Here is a 24,424-nt window from a genome sequence, read left to right on the forward strand (position 1 = left end):
TTTTTTAACTTTCCTTTTTAAAGAGCAATTCTTTCTCTAAATGATTTTAAAAGTTGTGAAATTATTTAATTGAATGAAATAGTGAATTTTAAGCAGCTTCCAATATTTGCTGAAAAACAAGTCTCTCTTTGACTCCAAGAGTTTTCTCCGTGTAAGTTATTTTTAAGCCCCTAGCCTGAGACGCACTCACATTAGTCAAACGGGAGACTGATGGCCGTTCGGAACATCCCAGTTTGTCCTCGGGATCGGACCCTCTCTCCCCTCTTACCCCTTTCCTCCTCCTTCCTGCAAAGACTTACTTGCGCCTGTCTCCTGCTTTCCTGTGACTGATCTTGCAGGGCCTGTGGTTTCACATTCATTAAGGCCGGGCCGGGCCGGGCCGGGCGCAGAGCCGGCTGAAGACGCGGGAACTTGGCTGCGTGCTTTCTGGAGGAACTGGGGTTGGGGTTGCTTTTGTTCTGCCGCAGCCGGATCGGGGGACTTGCTCCACGCGTCACTGACCCTAACCCTAACTTGCTCGACTGGCCACTAACCCTAGCCTCCCCCGTTAATGTTCTGGCTCACTTTCACAAACACTTTTGAGTTTGAGTTTACGGAAAGCTGCCCTCAAGCTTTTGAACTTCAAACCCCTCACTGCCTGGATGGGGTGAGAACTGTCCTGAGACCAAAGGGAAGGACAAAAGGTCACCCCCTGAGCTCAGCTCCGGCACGTACCCCCCTGCTTGCCCCTCCCCTCCGCAGCCACAACCTGTTCATCTTTCTACCTCAGATCCACCATGTCTGAGGACACCTGACTGGACGTCTTTTAAACCTAGCCTGGCTTGGTCTCTTCTTATCATTATACGTAATAATTTTCATTCCCGATTTTTTTTTTCAAAACTGTTCAGCAACCTTATTTCTTATGAATTTAGCTTCACAAAATCAGACACTTAAAATAAGGAGAATCATGGAGCACAAGAGAGCCCGGACTCTCCCCGGACTCCGAGGAAGCGACTGTCTGCTGGCGTTACACCCCTTTCCTGGACTCTCTCCTTTTGCTGTGCCTTTTCCTTTCAAGGCCTGACGCAGCACTCAGCATCAGGGGCCCGAGACAGACACACAAGATGCAAACCTAAGGGGAGTTACCTTTGAACGGCACAGGGCACCTGCTCCCATGAGGAATTCAAAGCGGCCTGTTCATTCATAAATTCAGAATCCCCAGACTGTATCATTCAGAGACTCACCCACGACATAAAGCTGTTGTAAGTTTAACATTCACAGAGCAGAGGCTAGAACTCGGACTGCCCCGTGGACTTTACCCAGGGTCGAGAAACTCAGAGAATTCTTAATCTTTAAGAAATATTTTTAAAAAGGAGAACTGTAGACCTTCAGAGTAAAGGGCATTTAAAGTTATAAGGTTACACATTCAATCAGCCAGGACTTTTCGATCCCAAAGGCTTAACCAGAGTGGACTGAATGCCCTGATATCCCACATGTGGGAATCCTGGTTGTCCCAGCATTTAACATCCCTGTAAACTTCCTTCTAGAGCAAGACCTGCATTTTAACCAAAGGACTTTTGTGGGATTTCAGGAGAGAAAAAGGAGATATGTGATGCACTATGAAGTTCTCTCAAGGAAAAACCGAGAGGTTGGCTCCACGCTAAGTTCTGTGTTGATCTGTAAGTGATGGAGGTAAAGTTTTTCTCTCCTTCACTGCCCACGTGGATCAGGAAACCCCAGCTCACACTTCCCCACGAAATTCCAGGAAGGCTTCCGGACCTACAGATCACTAGTAACCAGCCCTTTGTTACACCTGGGCTTTTCCATCCTCCCTTCTCAGTAACGCCTGATACGCAGCCTCCGAACCGCAGAGCCTCCCCACCCCACCTCGCACCACCACCACGGACTTCACGGCGTGGGGCTGGGGGCATCGGTGCGGGAACGTCACGGCAAATCAGCCAGGCTTCTGCTGTAACAAAACGCAAGCGGACGACCTCTTACAGAGAGCGAGGCCAGTGCGTTCGCCCAAGGTCTGAAGTTTACAGATGAATTCGAGCAGGACTTAGAAACTGGGACCGGAACTAGGCGGGAGGCAGCAGGAACCAAGTGCTAACTGGATTGGAAGGTTCGACAGGACCACTAATGGGGAGGGCAGAGCTCAGAGGGAGAGCGCGTGCTCAGCGTGCACAAGGTCCTGGGTTCAATCCCCAGCTCCTCCATTAAAAATTAAAAATAGTAATAATAATAAAATAAGGACACCTCCCCAAACAAAAAAATAAAAATTCAGAAAAACAAGACCTCTAGACATCAGTTAGCCTTTTTCTTCCGAGGACTGTTTTTAGAATAAAATTCAACCATCTGGGGGTTGCTTCAATGAGCTTTGCTCTTCAACACCTTAAAAAAAATAAGTAACAGTTACTAATTGGAAGTGTAATTCAAGCGCTCTTTAAATTCTTCCCAGAACTAACGAGGGCACGCAGAACACACAGGTGCCCAGAGGGAGGCATCTGAACACAGCTGGTAAACAAGTTCACAACATGCACAAGAACGGCCACGGGGGCCACCTGCGAGGAGACCGGGAGGCCTTCACGCCCCGAGCAAGATCAGAACGTTCTGCCACAGACCCGCAGCTCTGCGGTGATCGTAGACCAACCCCCAGCGCCTGCGTGAACAGCTTGTCTCATTTTTCTCTTCAATTACATCTTGTGACGGCTGAATATTCGTCTTGCCCCCTTTTAAAGGGGAAAATGTCTCTTTGTCTGTCATTCAGAGTTTGTATAAATTCTTTTAATTTCAAGCAGATTCATCCAATAACGTGCCCCTACCCTGACGACCTCTGGGTTGCCCGCAGCCCCTGCGACCAGGACGCAGGGTGACAGCAAGGGACCTTGGGCTCACTGAGTGTTTTATGAGCGCTCTCATTTCCAGAAAAAGTATAAATTCGTTTTCCAGACCCACTCCCTCTCTACACGTGTCCGTGATGAAAGAGGCAGGTGCTCTTTTATCTCACTGAGAGCTTTGTTTTAGAGAAGATACAGAAAACAGAAGACGATCTGTAACAATGAATTTAATGCTTCCGATATTAAATTACAAGTCCGCGAACCTCAGATGACCTAAAACGAACGTGGCCACGAAGATACAGTATTCAGTTCCCCCTGACGGCAGAGTCTCTACATATGAAAGAAGCGGTTTTTTCCTCTTTATTAGCTCCTAATAACTGACTTTCTCACTGAGAATGTAAGAACCACTAACTCTGGTGAGTTCCCCTCTCTCGTAATCATTAAGGTTTCCGCCCCTCTTTCCCCCCATTGCTCCATGTATAAATCTCTTTGTCCCCAGCAGAGATGTGGGAGAGGCTCTGGGACACCCGCAAAGCAAGTTACCTAACAGGGCACACAGAAGAGGCGGGTGACAAAGCAGAACAGAGTCAGACAGGAGCATCAGAAAGAACAGCTTAAAGACGTAACTTTGGCTTTGGACCCAAACCATAATAAGAGAGGGAAGGAAGGAAGGAGGGAAGGAGGGAAGGAGGGAAGGAAGGAAGGAAGGAAGGGAAGGGAAGGGAAGGGAGAGAGACAGAAAGAAAGAAAGAAGGACAGAAAGAAAGAAATCTCATCTACAACTTAAACTATGCATGCAGACCACTTTTCAAGTGCTTGCTTAAGCTCCTTGACGCCTTAAAAGGATTTTCCGACGTAGAATTTTCATTACTCTTAAATGGTTTGAATAATGAAAACTATTTCTCTGAAAGCCCTCTGAATTTGTGAGCACACAGCATCATCCCCCGCCTGGCCCTGATCAGAGCCGTCGGGCAGACTCGGGCTGCGTGTCAGCGCGTGGATCATCTGTTTTACGATTTACTTAATTCAACGTAGTACCTCCCTCTGCTGCTTACGCCCCAGCACTACTGATCTGCTCTTTCCCAAAGCAGGTAATCCAGATCCGGATCGAACCTGTCTCTGCCAGTAACAGTCTCTCTGGGAGACGGTTCTATTTAGAACGTTTCAGGGGCCGCCTAGTTATCTGCTCATTGTTAGGGACGGTGGGCGAGGCCGAGGCAGACAAGCAGCCTCAGCTGGCCGCTGGAAGGACGGCCAGGGCTGGTATTATTAAAAGGATAGACGATATATTCTATGCCCTATGGAAAAGAGTTGGATACTACATCTTGACCCAGAACTTATTAAAAAATCCATTACCTTTTTAATTCAATTTCATAATACCCTTTGGAATTTCAATTTAGGCATTTCTTACCAAAATAATAGGCAGCTTTACTACCGGACACAGGAAATAGAGTCTCTCCCACTGACAATTCTAACATGACGGTTACTAATTTATTATTGACAAATTCATATTCTTACTCTTTGAAAAAAAAATGGTGGAGAGGTGCATATCTTTTTCTCCGAAGGAGATCTGAGGTGAACTTGGCCGTTTTCCTTGTGTTAATCCTACAGTGGGGCACAAATTCTAGTTTATTGGGCTGTTCGTCTTTGTCTGACAAGACCGAGATCAGCCCCTCCAGGTGCTCAGGAGATCTGCACCCCGTGGACTTTGAAAACAGCAGTACACAGTGGAAGAGAACAGACAGCAATGTTCTCGCAGTCTGGGGTCATCATTCACTCACAACATCGAAGGTGGCGCGTGGCCACGGCAGAACCACTGGCTGCCTCTGGTGGCCGGGAGCCAACACCTGCTCCCCTCCTTCCGACGCACATGCAAGACAAACATGTGCCCCGTGAAACGACACCACCGGCTCCTTCTTCCCCTGCTCTGGGGCAATCAACCGCTCTGAGCATCCTCCGGCCTCTGGAACCAGGTCCCCCTCGGGCCTCCCTCCCACAATGTTCCTGAGTCTTGCAGGTGCCTTGTGGAAACGCTAACACAGCTGAGCTTCCTCCCGGCTGTGGCTAAAAGCAACTGAAGGCCAGGCGGTGCCCCCGCTCCAGCTAGTGAAGGTCTTTTCCAGCTGGTTCCTCAGCCATCTTTTAAAATAATCTACCAGCAGAAAACTGTTTGAGTAGTGGGTGCTTCAATGATTGTTCTAACTGACCCAAGGAACGAGTGCCTGGTAACACCAGCTTTGAGCGTTGCTTCCTTAATCTGGGCCTCAGAATCGACGCGTATCTCATGGGTGGAGCGTGACTGCAATTCAGGGTACAGCCTGAAAGGCTTTCAAGGGCTTCGATCCGCCACAAGCGTATCACTATTCAGCAGGACGCGTAAGATAGCAGGTGCGGGCACCGCTGACCCCGGGCCCCTACTTTACCCTCCCACACCCCTTTCCCCTTTGGTGGCCGTCGGTTTGTTCTCTACGTCCGAGAGTCTGTTTCTGCTTTGTTAAGTTCATTGTGCCATTTTTTTAGATTCCACGTATAAATGATATCATACGGTATTTGTCTCTGTCTGACTTACTTCACTTAGTAAAGAATACGAAAAAAATACGTATGTGTAACAATCAAAATACTGTACCCCAGAAACTAGCAAAACGTAAATCAACTCTACTTCAGTTTAACAACAACAACAACAAAAAAAAAACACCAGCAGATACAGCTCAACGGGGATTCTAGAAAATACGTAAATTATCATTTAAACACCTCGACGTGTCTGTCAGAAGAGAAACACCGGAGGCAGGCAGTTCTACATTTGAGGAACACGATGTTCAGCGCCTTTCCATTTCTGGGCTCTTTCTGAACGCTCAGCGCCCTTTCTTTCTGTTTTAACCCCAGCCCTTCCCAGGAGGGACGCGTGGAGAAAACAAGTCCGTTTAGCCCGAGAGCCCCCGCGGAGGGCGGGAGCCACGCGGCCAGTCGGCGCTCAGGGACACGCCAGCCTGGCTCAAAGGTGCGCCATCCAAACGATGGAAAAGGCAGAGAGCACCTGACGGGCGCGGGTCAGAGAGGCCAGGAGAGGTTCCAGAGCCAGAAGGCAGCCTTTTTTATTAAACAAATATGCGGCACTACCCACCCAGCGCAGAGGAAAAAGCATTCAGCCGCAAATTTCTGTGTCCTGGAATTTAACCTGTGCTTTGGGATTCAGAAAGCTGATAAAAGGCAAATGATCAGCACCAGCTGTGGTGCTGCAAACCGCTCTAAAAATGGATCCTCAGAGCAGCTAAAATGCTAAGTCCAGCAGAGCTATGTGAGCAGCTTAACTGGTAAATTGGTACATGCAGTGAAAGTCAGACATACTCATAGATACGGACAAAGAATATTTGGAAACGAAAATCTAATTCAAAGAGATTTCTTGAGCATCCTTTCACAAAGCGTCCGGCAAGACCACACGCTTCAGGCTGAGTCATGATTTCTGCTGAGTCATGTTATGAAGACCGGATTCTAGGGTTTCCTGCTGCCAAGCCCCAGGAGCCCTGGCCCAGCTCCTGTGCACATGGCGACCCGAGGGCCACGGCAAGGAGCCGACTGCCGTGCCAGGGGCTGAGAGACAGTCACAGCCATAGCTAACTGCCCTCCAGTGTTACTGGGTACCCAGAGCTTTTGTGTGTGTGTGTCTTTTTTTTTTCCCCTTTTATTTATTTTTATTTTTTAATTTTTAAAAAAATTTTTATTGAAGTGTAGCTGATTTACAATGTTAGTTTCAGGTGTACAGCAAAGTGATTCAATTACACATATACGTACATACATATTTTCTTTTCAGATTCTTTTCCATTACATGTTATTACAAGAAATTGAATATAGTTCCCTGTGCTCTACAGTAGGTCCATGTTTATTTTATATACAGCAGTGTGTGTCTGTTAATACCCAACCCCTAATTTATCCCTCCCCGCCCTTTCCCCTTTGGTAACTATAGTTTGTTTTCTATGCCTGTGAGTCCATTTCTGATTTGTAAGTAAGTTCATTTGTATTATATTTTTTAGATTCCACATACAAGTGGTATCATATGGTATTTGTCTTTCTCTGTCTGACTTACTTAGTACGATAATCTCTAGGTCCATCCATGTTGCTGCAAATGGTATTATTTCATTCTTTTTTATGGCTGAGCAATATTCCATTGTCTGTGTGTGTGTGTGCGTGTGTGCGTGTGTGTGTGTGTGTACACCACATCTTCTTTATCCAGTCATCTGTCAGTGGACACTCAGGTTGCTTCCATGTCTTGGCTGCTGTAAATAGTGCTGCTGTGAACACTGGGGTGCATGTGTCTTTCTGAGTTATACTCTTCTCTGGGTGTGTGCCCAGGAGACGGACTGCTGGATCATAGGTAAGTCTAGTTTTAGTTTTTTAGGGAACCTCCACACTGTCCTCCATAGCGGCTGCACCAAGTTACATTCCCACCAGCAGTGCAGGAGAGTCCGGACCTTTTTTAAGCACTTCATATATATTAGCTCACTCAACCTTCCTAACAGCTCCACGAGGTATGTATTTTTATTTTCTTTTTCTCCCCTTTTCCTCCCAATAAGATGAACCTCCCATAGTTTCGGCGACTCGCCCATTTAAACAACGAGTAAGAAACAAAGCCGGGGTTCAGCCCCAGGCAGGATGTCCCGGAGTCTGTGGTCTGTCCCCCATACTGTGCTGTTTCTGAAATTTGTCGCAACTTTTTAATATAGCGATTTTGTCTCTGGAAGTCAAAGAACAACAAGGATCATGTTTCTTAGTTCTACAGACTCATCCCCAATGCTATTTTTCACGGAAATTAATAATTAAATGGTTTACTTCATTGACAAATATTCACTAGTATACATTCACGAGAAATCAAATTACTAACATGTTTTCTCTAAAATAAATTTTAAACACTGTATGAAATGTGCATGCAGTGAGTAAATCCAGACAACAAATGTGCATAATGAGCCAAAAGTAAATTAAGTAACATTTAATCCATTTGTTTGGGTCAAAATATGGTTCTGCATAATTTACCAAAATGATGGAAGAAATGGAAAACAGAACAGAAAATTGGCCTTTATCCTCTGATAAAACATTATGTTTTCCTCTTTCCTCTAGTCCAATCTGAGGTTATGTATCAAGCATCCCCCATAATTTATAAGCAGTGTACTTTCTGTTCCTGAAAACTATTCTGATGTTCAGCCTGCCTACAACTTTATTCCTTTAACCACTTCTCCTCCAGAGCTAGCACAAGCAGACTGCCTTTTTGGTACTGAATACAATAAACAGTAACCATCACCTACCAGTGTCACCAGTTTTCAGGCATCCCTGGATAAGACAGAAGTAAGTCCAAGCTGCCGCTTGTTTACAGTTGCTCTTCTATGATGATCTGGATACTAAATGGTTCATGACACAACTTGGATGTTGAATGGTTCGTGGAAAAAATATTGTAAAATAAAATTTCTGCCTCGACTAATGAAGTATTCTGATAGGATAATTTGAACGCAAATGTATTAACCATTAAACCAACTTATTGAGACAGTTCACGAAACTGAAGACACACAGACCCAGCTACAAAATTATTTTATTTACTATTAGTATTAGGACAGAGTCTGGGAAAGCAGATTCTTTTTTAAAAGACAGTTCACGGTTACATGTACCATGTGATGCCAGTTGTGATCAAGTATGAATCCATTAGTTCACACACGTATTTTCACTAGACTTCCTTCATCTGAGAAGGCGCAGAGGAAGGAAATTACTGATTCTTCCTCCTCACGTGACAGGAAACGCAGACCAGCTACCCGAAGGGCTGAGTACGCTGTGCTCCTTACTTCCTGTGATGTAAGTCAACTGCGCAAAGCACCTGAAGGAGTTGTGCTGGTGTGTTCAATACCCTGCATCCTGGGACACTACGTAATTGAAGGACAGAAAGAGAGAGGAAACGAGGTGTGAAAGTCCCACGTGATGTCGTCGTGCCACTTGAGTCGTTGCGCAAAGCAGAGGGAATGAGCACTGCTGGTTGCGCTGCTGCAGCAGGCGTTCTTAAAACTAGTTTCTCCTGAACAGACTCACCGTGTGACCCAGGAACCCCGCTTCTGGGCGTGTACCCAGAAGGAGCCCTGCTTCAGGATGACACCTGCACCCCAGTGTTCACAGCAGCACTATTTACAACAGCCAAGACACGGAGACAGCCTAAGTGTCCATCAATGGATGACTGGATAAAGAAGATGTGGTATATTTATACAATGGAATACTACTCAGCCATAAAAACTGACAACATAATGCCATTTGCAGCAACATGGATGCTCCCGGAGAATGTCATTCTAAGTGAAGTAAGCCAGAAAGAGAAAGAAAAATACCATGCAAGATCACTCATATGTGGAATATTAAAAAAAAACAAAACAAAGCATAAATACAAAACAGAAACAGACTCACAGACATAGAATACAAACTTGTGGTTGCCAAGGGGGCAGGGGGTGGGAAGGGACAGACTGGGATTTCAAAATGTAAATAGATAATCAAGATTATACTGTATAGCACAGGGAAATATATACAAGATCTTGTGGTAACTCACAGAGAAAAAATGTGACAATGAATATATACATGTTCATGTATAACTGAAAAATTGTGCTCTACACTGGAATTTGACACAACATTGTAAAATGATTATAAATCAATAAAAAATGTTAAAAAATAAAATAAATAAAATTAGTTTTCTCCTTAAATAGCTGAAGTATTTCTGCTGCAGTTGTAAGTAACTTACAATCTTACGGGGGAGGCGGGCACTGGGGAAGAGATGCGAAAAGTCCAAAGGACCTCAGGCTTGTGCCCTCCGGAAGCCCACCTCCCCGTGGTCCCCTGAAGTGCCTTATTTCCGCCCCATCCCACCCTGTAATATAGCCTGTTCTATGTTAAGTGTCCCCTCTCCCCTACACTTCCTGAAGGTACCATAAAAAAAGAGAGGTATCAGAGTGAAACAGACTCCTTCCTGAACCCCAGCTCCACCACTAGGTAGCTCTGTGACCTTAGTTAAGCTTCCTAGTCCTCAAATTTTCAGTTTCTTCACCCACAAAATATGACTCATAGAAATATTTAAAAAATACCATTTCTGAAAAACTGAGTCCTTCCCTTTCTCTTTTATGGAAATTTTACTTTAAATGTACTTTCCAAAATCCCCAAGGGTTTTGTTCAATATATCATCTTTCAGTTATTCAAGAGTTGGCCATCCCACTTACAGACTGTTTTAAATTTGTAACTTCTTCCACTTGCTTGGCTCGTCCGGACCGCTGGGCTGAGTCACCGTCAGGTGCGGAGTCAGAGCAAGGGAAACCACCAACTGCACTCAAAGCAGGGAAATCCTGCGAACGGGAGCCAAACGGCCGTGTGTGTCTCACAGGCACGCGCCTCTCGAGGCCAGTCGCTGTTCTTCATCGAACGTCGACAGTTCTCTTCTTCACCATCTCAGACCCCGTCTTCCCGGCTTACAACAGCCGCACCCTGCAAGAGTCTGCCGTTGGTTCCTGGCTCAGAGTGGACCCCCCGTTTACTAAATCCCTCGTTTATTTGAAACAACTTGCTTGTGATCTGTTGTAACACGTGTCATCATCAAGTCATCATTTCAAATGTAAGGATGACGTTAGCATGTAATGAAAAAGGGAAACACACAAAAAGAGCTGATCCGGGCCATCCATAAACGCTCTTCTCTTCTCTCTGGACCCTTTAAGCATTTGCTGAAAATTTTTTTAATTGAAGGACAGCCGATTCACAATGCTGTGTTAGTTTCTGGAGCACAGCACAGTGACTCAGTTACACACACATTTCATACTCGTTTTCGTTACAGGCCATTACGAGACATTGAATACAGTTCCCTGTGCTCTGCGGTATAGGAACTTGCTTATCTGTTTTATACATAGTAGTTAGTATCTGCTAATCCCAAACCCCTAATTTATCCCCCCACCTCCTCTCCTTACTGGTAACCATAAGTCTGTTTTCTACATCTGTGAGTCTGTCTGTTTTGTAAATAAGTTCATTTGTGCCATTTTTTTAGATTCCACATCTAAGTATAATATTTGTCTTTCTCTTTCTGGGTTACTTCACTGAGTGTGTCTCTAGGTCCATCCATATTGCTGCAAATCGGACCATTTAAGCATTTTTATTTTCACTTTGTAGTTATATAGTTGCCAAGTGTACCCAAGAGGATCTACTCCCACAGGTTGGGACTGGAGGACCTAGCAAGATGTTACACTCCATTCGCTGTAGGTGGAAAAGCCAGATTCACATCAAAGCAACAAGCCGCCACACAGCGACCTGACTCTGGAAGCAACCTTGTTCACCAGCATCACTGAGAGACAGCGCACAGTGGGGTGTGAGATAAAGAGCACGCGTTAAACAAAGGGTCAGGGACTTCTCCCAAAGATCTACAATGAACTCTCTTTGAAATGGAGGATCTTTGTGGATGGTGCAGGCTGTGGTCAGGAAAGAGCCCCAAAGGTCTCCAGACACCGCCTTCTCTCACCACTCCCACTGCGGCTCCTTCCCTGTCACTCGTTCTCCATCAAAGAAAACTGACTTTTCGATGCAGTTTCAAAAATCTGGTGTGTACACCTTACTGTCTGAGTAATGGATGCCCACCTCCACACCGAAGAGTGTCTGACTGATATTTCATAATAACTATAAATGGACTATGATCTTTAGAAATTGTGACGCACACTGTTGTACACTTGTAATTTTTATAATATTGTACATCAACTATATTTCAATTAAAAAAATAGATATCTGAAAAGATAATCACTTTGGTTTAGGAAAAAAAGAGAGTCTTAATATGGGCACTTTGTGTTCATCTCTAAAACAGATGCTAACGTCCTTATCTTATGTATCAATGGGTAAAGAATTGTGTTCAATCCCTAGTACTTTCTCTAAATAGATAAATAAACCTAATTACTTCCGCTCCTAAAATAAATAAAATTAAAAAAGTATTCCTTGAGAAGAAGTTCCTTTGATCAGCTCGATTTCTGCTTAGACAGATGGATCTCAGACTGAGAGTTTGGCTCAAGGACAGGTGAGGTGGGGAGAGAAAGACATTTGGAAGGTGAGGCATGTGGGAGGCAGTGAGCCCTGAGGGCTGTAAGGCACGGGGCTGTGAGCAGCCCAGGACTGCGTGCAGAGGGGGCACCAGGCAGCAGAAGGGGGTGTCCGGCCACAGGAGACGCACCTTACCAACCCGGCAGTATTTTCCAGTGCGACCGGCCGGGAGCCCGGGAGCCCAGAGCCGGTCCCTGTGATTTTCTGGTCTGCAGTGCGGGAGGAGGCTGCCTCCTGGGCTCTCTGAAAGGGCGTGGGCGAAGAGCCCAGAGAGGAGGCTGGACTCAAGAAGGAGCCGCCACCTTTCTTCCGTCTGCCTCACCCTACGCCTCTGCCAGGGGGCGCGATTCGGACGTGCCTGCCTCACTCAGACTGGGGCATTTTGAGAACAAATGATGCAATTTCCTTGTGAGCCAGATCTGTGACCGGAACCGGCACAATGCTAGACGCTGCCAACGACGCACGGAAATCCCACAGGTGACTGAGGTTCCCGTAACCTCTTACGTTTAATAAGAGAAAGCTGCTTATGAGAACATTTTTAAGAAATGAGTGTCGCAATGCCTAGAAACTTAATGTTCTCAGAAAAAGTAAGCTGTCCTCTGCAGGGTACAGTGCAAGATGATTTTAGCAGCGATCAGGAACCTTTCTCGGAGGCCTAAGAACAGGGAGCCATAGAACAGGACTGACTCCCCCGGCCAGGCAGGCGGGGGAGCTGGCACCCACCATCTCGGGCGGTCGCCACAGCGGCCCGGGCAACCGCTGCAGGTGCAGCCGTTGTTCAGATTCGGGATCTGAAGCGTGAAGCACACCTGTTCCAGGCAGCGCAGCCAGTGAATGCTGAAGGCAGAATTCAGATCCAGACGGGGGGCTCTTAAGCAGAGGCTGGCAAATTCTTCCCATAAAGGGCTCCACAGTAAGTATTTCCAGCACTGCGGGACACACAGCCTCCCTCGCAACGCTTCAGATCTTCCCCGGCAGTGGGAAAGCAGCCACAGATGCCACGGTAACAAACAGGGCGACAATGTCAATAAAACTTTATTTACAAAAACAGGCAGGTGGAGGACCAGATTTGGTCTAGGTGACTCTGGAATGCCCACCCCGCCCCGACCCATTATTGCCAGGTGCTGCCTCTTAGTATATTTCATTTCATGCAGGAAAACTGAAAAGATCTGGAGCTTCCATACCCTAGTTGCTATCTGGCACGCCCTGACTTCCTTGTTACTCTGTTAAGGAGCCCGAGATGCACTGAAAATGTGCAGATCGCTTTTATAAAAGGGGTGGAAGACGTGACTGCTATTTGACAGAGCTGCTGAGACATCCCACTGCTCGCCTGCCTGAAAGAGAAGCACAGAGGCTGTACCGTCTACCTGAGCCGCCCTCTGCCCCCTGGCCCCCGTCCCCTGTTCTCCATCCTCTGTCCCCCGTCCCCTGTCCTCCATCCTCCATCCCCCGACCTCCATCCTCTGTCCGCCATCCCCTGACCTCCAGGCTGCCTGAGGAGCCAGAAAACTCCCTGCTGGCTCAAGAGACTGCCCCACGTAGAACATTCAGCTTGGTCAGTAGGGCGTTTGCTTCCAAAGACCAAGAGCCATGTAATACCGTCTGATGGTCCAGGATAGATGTGGGGATAAAGTCTACACTGAAAATACTCCGGGGAACTGAAACGACGACCAGAGGCGCTTCCACCAGGCATGCAGCAGGTCGGAGTTTGGAAAATGTGCTCCGTCTCAGAAGGTTTCCGTGTCCCACTGAGCCCCACCTTCGACACTTACAGCTGCAGGGGCGGGAGTTCGCATTTACACGTGGTGGTGACCTCATTGTCAAAAGCAGATTTGGTGGCACCACCCTCCCCTCTACTCCCCGCCATCCCTTCACCTGACGGAAGGGAAAAGGCTTCTGCAAAAAACCAGGGAGCCGACCCCAGCGATCCTCTTGCAGGTCAGCACCGTGTGTCTAGAGCTCTGGTCTCCACCACCTCTTCCCTGGAGAGGGCTGTATTCGTTGCGTTTGGGTGCTGCGCGGTGTGCCTGCGTCCCAGAGAAACCAGGCACTAAGCACAAGTGTTCAAACTGACAAACTAGCCAAGATGTTGGCCAGCCTACTTCCCAGTCCATTAGTTCCTCTATCACAGGGTTAGCATTTCAGCGTTGCAAGCCGGCTTGTGGTTTTCTTGCCCCTGCTCCTCCTGTTTCTCTCCCTCTCACCCCCACCTCCCTCCCATTCACGACCTGGTTACCTTGTTTCTATAGCTACTAATAGCAGAGCTACCTCGGGCCGTAATGGAGTTTGCCTCTCTCATTCTTATTTTAAAGAAAATAGAAAATTGAGTCCTTTAAAACTTAGTGAATTCCTGCTTTTTAATTGCTCTGCCTCTGATGGAAAATCTGCTTTACCATGCCTGATTTTATATCATTTGAAACGGGGTGGCCAGCATGTGCGCATTTAGATGATGGGGCAGATAGAGTTATCTTTTCTTGAACTGAATTCTGGAGAATAAACAATTATCCTCATTTCCAGTAGGAAGTGGCAGATAATAAAACCCACCTGTATTTGCACAAATCTTTCAGCTTTCGCTCCAAATTAAGAGAAAACCTGTTATAGTCACTCGGGCAATTTCAAATTTCAATTAAACGTCTTAAAAAAAAAAGTGCCACTCTCTGGGTTACAAATAAAAATGCCCCTGTTTTTGTCGGGAAGGCAGAAAATAGTTCAGCAGATTTATGGGAAAGCAAATTTTTTTCTATCGATCGATCCCTGGAGGGGCATTAACTACTCTTAAGGGAGCTTATTACAGAAGATGGCACAACAGACGTGCCCCACAGACGGAGTGAGGACGCTGAGAAGCGGAGGAGGAAATGGAACACTTTAATGTTACATCCTGGTCATACCAAGGTCCATCGGCCCTGTGCTCATTCCAGGTAATTAATTTACAACACATTAAACCTCGATGAGAATAAGGCTGTTATGCATCAAATGTGTAGGAATAAAAAGTGTTACTGATTGAGGATTTCTGTTGTATCATCTGCTGACAGAAACCACCACCACCGAGTTACCTCTCACAGACGCAGCGAGTCTTCGCTGAAGGACAAAGCTCCGAGTAAGTGCCCTCTGGACGGCACTCAGCGGGAGCGGCCCTGCCCGCGAGGGGTTCTGCGGGGTGAATCGGGGAGAGCCATCAGCCAACCGGCGTGTCTAACACATATTGATAAATAAGCACTCTAGACATCAAATTTGGAGATGTGATAATGATCTTTACAGTAAAGGTCTAAAATAGCGCCCTGCCCTCTGCCCAAGCCGACCATTAATATTTATTAAATAAAATATGAGGGGAACATTAATTTTAAACGACTGACATAAATCAAAGCTCTCTTCCTTTTGAAGTGGAGGAATTAGGAAGGTAAGGCCACGCGAGCTTGAAGCCGTGATGGTTTGAAGAGACCCAGTTTCAACTTTAAACGTTAAACGGCTTCATTAACGAGGAGAACTAGCATATTGGAGGAAAAAGAAAAGACAGACAATGAGTAACATTATTGGGGTTCAGCTCCTTGGTGACCAAGGGCAAGTCACTGAACTTCTCTGAAGCCACAAGAGTTGCATCAAATAAAGCAAAAATAGCACCCACTCTACGTGACCCAGGGGGCCTAACGTCAGGGGTAAAGGGATGGAAAAACATTCCTCCCTCGTGTTTACATGCGTTACTGAAATTCTTTTATTTGAAAGTTGATTGTGAAAGACAATACAATGACAAGGACTTTTTTTTAAGGTGAAATATTCTAAACACAGCTTTCTAATATACCAAAAATTCTCTCCATTTTTTTCTAAGTGGTTTATGATAATTTAGCCTCAAAAGGCTGAGTTTTAGGTAGACAAAGGAGGACGGGATGGAGGTGTGTGTACGTAACAGAGGCAGAGCAACAAAGCTGCAAAATGAATTACTTAAAAATGTGGATGCCTATTATCCCATGGGTCAAATTAACACGATCTGAGTCCTTTCCTTAATTCAAGGGCCTCTGTATATCTTAAAGGGCGCCATCACATGAAATTTCCAAACTGTTTTTCTCTTGTTCTGTACCTGGCCTATCCAAAATACCTTTTCTACATGTAGCATTTTCAAATCTACAATAGAAGACCGATAGGACCATCAGCTGGTGATTATGTTGATCCCTTACAAGTTCTTCCTGTAATAAAAATAGGATTGCTATAGAAATACATTGCCCAATACGACAGCCACGAACCACACGTGTATATTTAAATGTGTATTAGTTAAACTGATATCATTAAAAATTCAGTTTCTCAGTCACCTGAGCCGTATTTCACGTCCTCAGCCAGGTGTGGCTGGCGGGTGGCCACAGTGCTGAAGGGAGCAGCTGTAACACACCCATCCTCACAGAAAGTTCCAGTGGACAGCTCTGCTGTAGGGGGTCTTTTAAGTCATCGCACCTTTTAAATGGGGGCCTAAAACTTAGTGGATTTTTTGAACATTAAACAGACTTTACTGAGTGGGTGAATTGTCCTGTCCACTGACTGACTCAGTAGCATTACAGAGAAACTGTAAAACTTACGTAAAGATTCCATAGGTGTGTACATCTATCAAAATTCATCAAACTGTACTTCTGAAATATGTGTAGGTTACTGTACAGGAACCGTACCACAATAAAGGTGTTTAACAAAAAAAGTCACCCATCCAAGTGGCTGAGAGGACAGGCTCATTAAAGAATCTACCAGCCAGTGAGACCCACGGAGGCATGGCTGTTGGCATAACCAGGGTGAACAATTTAGGTGGGAGCAGGAGAGAACGAGCACTAACTGAACACTGAGTGCGTGCTCACAGGGGCTCCATGAACGGGTCTCAAAGTCCCACTTAGCAGAAGAGGAAACGAATGCTTGGAGTGTAATTTTCCTAAAATCATGCAGCTGTTTGATGACGTATCATTTCAATATATTTCTGTTTAGCTTCAGGGCTCTAATTTTTTTCCATAACACTTTAAAGACCTCTAAAGAGAATAATATATCAAAAATCTGGAATTCCTGCCTTCTAATCTGGGTAAAATCAAGACCTAATACTTTCCTCGGAGGCAGTTGACCAAGAACAAGATATACCATAAGGTAAAAATTTAAGGGCAGTCAAACCTAGTGTGCAGAAACGGTGCTGGACACTTGGGGAGCAAAGAAGCTTTCATAACAAAGGTTATAAGGTTTACATAATACTCAGATGCTGATCAAGTGCAGGGGGGACCTTTCATTGTAGGTAAAAAAGAGGATCAACACAGAACCTGAAAAAATCTAATAAGGAGAAATAGAGGAAGATATGGACTTGGAATGAGCACCTGATTCCAGATGCTCGTGTAAAGACAGCGTCATCCCTAGTAAGTGGCTATCGAGATGAATAAAAACAACAGCAATTATTCACACGCCCAAAACATCTCTTACATATGCAGATCACCCACAGCAGTTTGAGGATCTTCTCAAGGAATCCATAGTTTCAAAACTGAAGAACTCATTTCTGCTTCGAGCCTTGATGGAGTAATTGGAACAAGACTTGCCCTCCCACGCTGTAAGGAACTAGGCAGCTGGGTAGGGTACACAAAACAACTGTTTTCAGTCACTGGACTTGGAAAGCACAGAACTGTGTCTCTGAGAGAAGGAAAACAGACAAGGTAATGCCTACAGTTGTCCCAGCTGTCTCTCTAGAGGGTTTTTTTTTTTTTCATACTGTCTGGCAGAGAGGGGGATCTCAAGCAGATTATAGTAGTTGCTGAGTTGAAGAGATAGAAAAGGGAGTTCAGGGAGGATGAGGTGCCTGAGGTTTCAGGGGCACAGAACCAGAGAGCAAAAAGTTCAAGCTGAACTATAACAACCTACCAAAACAACACTCAGCATTCTTTAAAGGAAGACACAACATCAAATACTCAATAAACTACTATTCACAATTCTGCACCCTGTAAAAAACTATTACACAGGCAACAATGCAGGAGGAGGGAATCCATAATCAGGAGAAAAGTCAATAAATGAAAACAGACCTTAAGATGCCAGAGATGCTGGAATCAGCAGATAAGGACATTAAGAGGGCTATTATAAATATGCTTGAAGATTTAAAAGAAAACATGAACACAAGTAGGAGAGAAGTGGAAGGCGTAAGAGAGAACCAAATGGACCTTAAAATGCTGAAAACTACAATATGTGAATTGAAAGATACACTAGCTAAACCAAATAGCAAATTAGATATCGCAGAAGAAAAGATTAGAACTTGAAAACACAGCAGTAGATCTGATCCCAACTGAAGCACAGAAAGAAAAAAGACCTTAAAACAAAACCAAAGTCTCAACAACCTGTGGAATAACATTAAGTGGTCTAATACACATATAATTGGAATTACAGAGACAGGAGGAGGGACCCAAAAATGATGAAATCATGGTATAATTTTTGTCAAATTTCAGTAACTCTATAAATCCATAAATCCAAGAATTTCAAAGAACCCCAAACATAATAAACAAAAATAAAAACAAACCAAGTCACAACATAATCAAATTACTAAAAACCAGTGATTAGAAAATATCTTAAAAGCAGAGACAGAAAAAAAAGACATTAAATACAGGAGAACACATAATAATAATCTCACTTTTATCATCAGAAATAATACAAGCTAGAGGGAAATGAAACAACATATTTAAAGTACTGGGATTTAAAAAAAAATTAACCTTGTATTCTACATCCAGAAAAACATGCTCTTCAAAAATAAAGAATATGGGAAAATCTTTGTGACACTGAATTTGGTAATGATTTCATGAATACGACACCAAAAGCACAGGCAACAAAAGATAAAACAGGTAAGCTGAACTTCATCAAGATTAAAATTTTATGTATCAACAGATAATATCAAGAAACAACCTACTGAAAGGGAGAAAATGTTTGTAAATCATACATCTGATAAGAGATTGACATTAATATATAAACAAATACTAAAACGCAACAACAAAATACAATCCAGTCACTCTTGCTGGTGCTACAGTGGCCCTGACACCTGCCTGTGACACTAACTCAGTTCCAAGCCGAGGCGGCCCTCCGTGCACCCCTAACTACAGAGCCATTTTAGCAGCTGAGTGACAGTCAGCTTCCCCTTGGCTTAATCTTCACTTTTCCTCTGATATGCTCACCCGCAGTTTGGTGCTAAGACGTCCTACAAAGCAGCCTCTTCTTCAAGTCCCTCAGAGTTCCTCTAGCCCTGTCAAACCCTCTCCTTTCTCCTGACATAACGTGAGGGAATGTCAGGACAGACGCGTCTGGCCCCTAGACTCTCCAATCTCGGTAGCCATCCTCCTCCCATAGTTTAAACGGGATGGGACAGGTTTCTCCCCCTCTTCTTGTATGCCAGAGAAATGCAAATTAAGACAACTACTTTTGCCCTACCAAAACTGAAGTTTAGTTTTCTTTGGAAATACTGGTGATGAGAATGAGGTGAAATGAACATTTTTCCACAGCATGGGTAGGCAGGTGCCTGGATACAGTCTCTTTGGGGGAAAGAACCTGGAACGTGCACCATTCTCTCAAATGCAGTCATCCTACTTCTGTGAATGTATTATTTTTAAAACTACAAAGCACAGAGGAAGGTTTGTGCAAAACACCCCTCACAGTGTCAGTTACAAAATCCAAAATGAAAAATGACCTATTCAATAGCTTGTAATGACCCATAATGAAAAAGAATATATATAACTGAATCACTATGCTGTACACCAGAAATTAACACAACATTGTAAGTCAACTATACTTCAAATTAAAAGAAAGACCTAAATCCCAATCAACAGGAGATGGGCAGTAAACCAAATGCTGTATCCATACGAGGGAATATAATAATTTAAAAGGTTCGGGGGGAGCATGTCACTCAGTGGTAGAGTGTGTGCCTAGCACGCACAACGTCCTGGGTTCAATCCCCTGTACCTCCATTACAATAAATAAATACTTAATTACCTCCCGCTAAAATAAAGTTAAAAAAAAGTAACTTTTTAAAAATAAGTAAAAATAAAAATAAATAAAAGTTTCAATACTTGAGAATTGCTTATATTCTAATTCTCAACTAAAAAGATAGAATGATACCTTTCTCAAAAATCCTATATGCTATATTACTTCAACTAAGTAAAAAAACATACATCTAAAAACTTTAAAAGTCAATATAACAAAATATGACTTCTAAGAGCAGGCTTAGGAGTGATCTTCTTTGTTCTGTACTATACTTTCTGTAGTTTTCATAATTTCTACCCTTAATTCCCTCATTCAACACACTACTGAGCATTATTATATACCATCCACTGTCCTAGACATGGGGGACACAGTAATGGAAAAACAAAACACTCTAATTCTAAAAGACACATGCACCCCAACATACAGCACTATTTACAATAGACAAGAGATGGAAGCAACCCAAGTGTCCATCAACAGATGACTGGATAAAGCAAATGTGGTGTGTATACAATGAATACTACTCAGCCATAAAAAAGAATGAAATAATGCCGTTTGCAGCAACATGGATGGACGGAGAGATTGTCATAGCAAGTGAAGTAAGTCAGACAAAGACAAATACAATATGATATCATTTACATGTGGAACCTAAAAATAATGATACCAATGAACACATTTATAAACCAGAAACAGACTCACAGACATAGAAAACAAACTATGGTTACCAAGGGGAAATTGGGAGGAGGGAATAAATTAGGAGTTTGGGATTAACAGACACACATTACCATATATAAAGTAAACAACAAGAGCCTACTGTAGAGCACAGGGAACTATATTCAGTATCTTGTAATAACATACAGTGGAAAAGCACAGAATCACTGAATCAGTTTGCTGTACACCTGAAACACTGTAAACCAACAATACTTCAACCAAAGAAAAAAGGAAAAAAGAAAAAAACAATTGTTCGGTTAGCACCTGGGATGTGGCAGGCACTGCGCTGGGGCCGGATGTACCCAAGTCAGTCAGATACAGTCTGTCCCCTGGAGAGGCTTCCCTGGAGAAGCCTGGTAAGCACGTATGTTTTTAAAACATTTTTCAAAAATTCCCCTAATTGCCAGCGCGTTATCGTCGGGCTGCGCCCCCAGACCTGCGCGGCCTGTACTCACCCAGCTTCCAGACCCAAGAGAGAACCGGGAGTCGGCGACAGAGACGCCGGCGGTTCAGTGGACGGAAGCTCACACAAGGTCCCCGAGCGCCTGGCCGCCTGTGCGGGGACTGCGGGCGGGACCGGGAGGCAGCAGTGCGGGGGGCCGGCCGTACGGGGGGGGCGGGGAGGCGGGGGGCGGGGCCGGGCAGCGCCAGCGGAAGTGACGTCAGGCGCGCCCGCGGTCACCGGGGAAACCAGCGGAGGGGCACGCCCCTGCCGGCCCTCTGATGGGAAGCACCAGCAGCTGAGGCCTGGGGCCTGGGGCCACGTAACTGACCACACTTCAATCAAAAAAGAAAAGGTTCCGAGCCGGGAGAATAGGCATGGCACAGAAAAATAGTTCTCCTTCTGCAAACACTTGGTTCTGCCGCAAACTCCTCAGTTTCTCCATGTGAAGTCAGACAGTGGCCACGGGCCGCTCCAGGCCGCGGCCCCCGCAGAAGGGGACGCGTCCTGCACGGGCACCACCGCCGCCGCCGGCTCGGGTGCGGCGCCCGCGGAAGCCTGCGGGCGAGGCCGGAAGAGGACGTTCTTCAGAGGAAAACCGACGGTGCGGGCGAAGCCGAACACGTGTGTGAAAGCATATTCCTTACGCCGCATGTTGTCACCAAGCTCTGGCAATAACACCACTAACAGGTATAGACTCTGTGCTAAGCCTGCAACCTGACCCTCGACCACTCACGGCCTGAGGTCAGCACGCCCCTCAGAGCGCGGTCAGTCCAGTCCTGAGGAAGTTGCACTGTCCGAAGTCGCGCCCAGTAAGCAGTAGAAATGGGACTGGCAACCCCAAGGGGTAGCTTAGTCATGACTTTCAAAGATCAGATTATTCCGAATGAATTCTGTGCGTATTTGCTTTTAAGATGATTATAACCCTGGCCGAGAAAGATACTTTTTAAATGCTTAAATAATAAATCCAGTTCCCGTTAATACGTCCCCAAAGTGTGAACACAGTCAATGAGTGTCATTGTTTTAGGATACCTAATTCACACCTTACATATTTTTCCTTGCATGGGGTGGTTTTTTCAGCCATAGGTTCTCCCATTTGTTTCTAGATGTCTTCTTTGATTTAAAAAATATATATAAATAATAATTTCTTACCTCTAGAAAAACAACCTGAAAAAAATTAATGATCTTATTCTATAAACTACAGCTATTCTTGGCATTTAGTGCAGTGCTGTTCGGCCACCGAACTCAGCCTTCGCGTTCTGACCACGAGGTCTCCTGGCTGCCAGTCCCTCCTCCCAGCGCCACGCTAAACTTTCTCCGTTTCCCCCCGGCCGCCTCTGTGATCCCGCCCCTTTCCGGTCCCTGCTACATATAAAGCAGGCAGCGCAACCTCAAGTATCAGTAATTCCACTCAATCTGATAAATATGTTCAAAGTACCCGGCTATGTGCCTGGCTCTAGGAACTCCAAGAGACACAGCCCTTGCCCTTAGGGAGCCCACAGTTGAGGGCAGAGAGACATATCCCCTGTCTCTCATCCTCCCCTCCATCCCCCCCTCCTCCCTCTTTCTTCCTTTCTTCCTTGGTCTCAGGAGGAAAAGAGCAAGAGCTGAATCCCACCCCTCCTCCAGGAGCCAAACCCAGCGCCCAGCCGGGGCATCACCGGCCCGGGGGAGGTAGGGTCTTTCCCACTGGAGCAGCTCTGCACAAGGATGCCGGTGTGATAAGGGATGTCTTCCTCCCTCTTCCCTCCCTCCCTCCGTCCTCCATCCTCCATCTTTGCTCCCATCATGATGGACCACTGTCTGTCTAGGTGTCAGATGTGCAGTGGTGACCAAGGCAGGGTTCCTACACACATGAATCTTATAGCATAGCAGGAAATATAAATAGATAATACCAGGAGGAAATGCAGCAATTTAAATATAAAGTAACATAGAACCATTAGACCAACCTGAAGAGAGAGGAGAGGAGTGTAGGCAGAAGAACCCGGGTCTGAGCTGGGTTTCCCACGTCAGCTGGAGTCTGCTGAACAGAAGACCAACCAGGAATAGGAAACAGGACACTCAGGGACGAGAGGTGGGGCTGCCCCCGGAAGTCCCTTTTGCTCTGGCTTTAAGGAATCCTCCATGTCCCTCTCAGCACCTGGCCTCCAGGTGGGCCCACGGTCCAGGAAGACCATCACTACTGTAGCATCAGTGAGCTACGTTTTCATCTAGAATCTGCCTCAATAGGGGCAAAATGCCACGGCATTAGAATTTTCTCAGAATCTAAAATCAGGCAGAGGTCAAGCAAAAAAGGAACAAATTTCATTCCACAGCAGAGTCAAAGCAGAAGGAAAAAAAAGTGTCCTTTAAATTGGGGGGGGGGAGCAATTCCTTCTTTCCACTTCACCATCAGTCCATACCCCAGTTGTCCAGACAGCGGCCCCAGCTCTTCCCTGCTCTCCTGTCTGGTAGAGACAGGAGCGAGCAGATCTCCAAGCATCTCAGCAAAGCCTGGATGGAGGTCGTGGACCACACCTGTTTATAGATCTATTCAACACACCTGAGACATGTTTGCTCGGGGAAGAGCCAGGGTGGGGCCCTCACACCAGCTCAGCCACCCACCGATTTCTTCATGTGACACATTGGTCCCCTTGAGTGCGGTCTGGGGTCACCTGTGGGCCACCAGAGAGGGAAGGCGGGGCTGACTTCACGAGGACTGCCGAGAGATAAGGAGCGAGCTGCAGCTTCAACGGCCACAAGGTCCAATTCTTGACCAAAAGTGGAAACAGAAATGAAGCTAGCAGAATGTTGCAAATGACAGAAAAAGAAAAAAAAGAGAGAGAAATGATCTCTTAAAGTAATATGCTATAGAGGAGGCGCTGAACAGGCATCCTGCTGAGGGCCCTTTATGAATCGTCGTGTGCGTTCTAGCCGGTCTTTTTATGATCATCTCAAGGAACTAAGTGCGTATGGCGTGTTTGTGAGTAAAGCAATGGATGACGTTGGCTACACCTCTGCGTTTATTACCGTGCCCCTGAGTATTGTTAACTTTTACAGTCCCCATAAAATATAATTTATCACTTAAATAATTTGCTTTGTGTCAGGGTTCAGTGTGCACCAGCGCTCTCCTGCTCATTAAATGAGATATTTTTACTTGATGAGCCAAGGCTGTCCTTTGTATTTAACATTTGAATTGATTTCTAACACTTCGTCTTTACAATAGTTTGGTGTGTAATTTCAAAAAAAAAAAGTGGGTATTTCATTTCACACTGCCAAAGGACAACCATTCGGAAACCTGTTAAATACACGTAGCACTTCAAGTGATGAACGGTTTTATCCTTAACTAACCGTAGAGACTGAGCATACAAAAATCATGAAAGTATGCAGTCATAAAATAATTATTTCTTCCCATAAGGAAATCACAGCATCTGGGGACTGAAGTATG

General features: G+C 45.3%; 2 long non-coding RNA genes across 2 annotated transcripts in view; one reads left to right on the top strand and one right to left on the bottom strand.

Moving 5' to 3' along the window:
- LOC140688809 (uncharacterized) overlaps positions 1–21,152 on the bottom strand; it is a 43,483-nt gene extending 22,331 nt beyond the window's left edge. The window contains exon 1 of the long non-coding RNA XR_012063644.1: positions 21,011–21,152. This is a non-coding gene — a long non-coding RNA (uncharacterized lncRNA). The remainder of the gene's footprint in view (positions 1–21,010) is intronic.
- A 95-nt stretch (positions 21,153–21,247) lies between these two features.
- On the top strand, positions 21,248–24,132 carry LOC140688811 (uncharacterized). The gene is made up of 2 exons (XR_012063645.1): positions 21,248–21,687; positions 22,588–24,132. It is a non-coding gene; the product is annotated as an uncharacterized lncRNA (long non-coding RNA).
- The last annotated feature ends 292 nt before the right edge of the window (positions 24,133–24,424 follow it).

This window comes from Vicugna pacos, chromosome 23 (genome assembly GCF_048564905.1).
Source record: "Vicugna pacos chromosome 23, VicPac4, whole genome shotgun sequence".
In the NCBI taxonomy this organism is placed as follows: Eukaryota; Metazoa; Chordata; class Mammalia; order Artiodactyla; family Camelidae; genus Vicugna; species Vicugna pacos.